Source organism: Lontra canadensis, unplaced genomic scaffold (genome assembly GCF_010015895.1).
Source record: "Lontra canadensis isolate GAN:19392208 unplaced genomic scaffold, GSC_riverotter_1.0 scaffold56, whole genome shotgun sequence".
NCBI classification, from domain to species: Eukaryota; Metazoa; Chordata; class Mammalia; order Carnivora; family Mustelidae; genus Lontra; species Lontra canadensis.
Window position 1 is genome coordinate 6,413,355 of NW_022631050.1, and position 1,445 is coordinate 6,414,799.

Genomic DNA, 1,445 nt, shown 5'->3' on the forward strand with positions numbered 1-1,445 from the left:
ACATGAAGGATAGCTTGTAGGCAAGACAGCATATGTCCAACAGGAGTTTCAGAAGAAGAAAATGAAAGGAATCTCAGTGAAGCAGTATATGAGGAAGAAGTAGAAGAGAAATTTTCTTTGGAAAATTGCAGAAAGTCAAAGGCAAAAAGAAAAAGACCTTGCGATAGACCTGAGAGAAAAGACAGATTACTTACAGAGGAACTCCTGGCGTCAGCCAAATCCAAGGCCAGAGCGGTTGGAGTCGTAACTTCAAAGTGCCAACCAGATTTTTATACCCAGCTAATTTATAGTTAAAATGAAAATAAGAAAGGGACATTCCATTCATAAAAGTACAGACCTTCATTGAAGGAATTATTATAGATGTTCTTCAAGAAGAAAAATAAACCCAGAGAGAAAAGAAAGAATACAAGAACAATGCTAAGTACAGAGATTGATAAAAATATGTTGATAAATCTAAATGAGCATAGATTGTAAACAAAAACATTCTCATTTTTATTAAAGATGTCCACATTTTTAAAGGTTGCTTCACTCTCTAAGGGTCTAAGGATGGCCCCCAGTGATCCTTGTCTCCTGGTAGTCATGCCCTTGTGTTGTACCTCTCACAAGGAGTGAGGCTGACCTGTGTCACCCATAGGATATCCCAGAACATATTGCTTATTGGATATCACAGGTGTGTGACATCTGAGGTTAAATGATGAAAGACCTTGCTGCGTCCACCTGGTTTCCTCTAGTCTCAGTTTCTCTGATGGAAGGCAGCTGCCATGTGGTGAGGGCCCTCAAGCATCTCCAAGGAGAGGTCTGTATGGCAAGGGCCTGAGGCCTTATGCTAACAACCAGCACTAATTGCCAGGTATGTTAGTGGAACACTTCAGAAAGGGGTTCTTCAGACTCTGTCAGGCTTTCAGATGATTACAGCCTTGGCCATCCTAGGAGACTTTCTGAGCCAGAACCACCTAGCTGAGCTCTTGAATTTCTGACTCACAAAAACTGAGTGAGATAACAAATATTTGTTGTTATTTTAAGATGATTAGCTTTGGGACTTTTGTTGTACAACAATAGATGATTAAAACAGCTTAGAGTGAAAAATTGCAGCCCCCGTCCCATCTTACCCCACCCCAGTTCCCAACCCCTAAAGGCAAACAGTTTTAACTCTTTAACTAGTATTTTATTGTTATTTGCCTCTACATTTCTATATATCTTATTTATATTTTTCTTATTTTTCATTTTGTTTTTTAATGAAATTTTAAGAAGAATTAATTTATGTATTTATTGAGAGAGAGAGAGTTGGGGAGGGTCTGAGGGAGAGGGAGAGAGAGAATCTCAAGCAGGCTCAGTGCTGAGCATGGAGCCTGACATGGGGTTCGATCCCATGACCCCAAGTTCACCACTCAAGCTGAAACCAAGAGCCAAAACTCAATGGACTGAGCCATTTTTCATTGTATTGT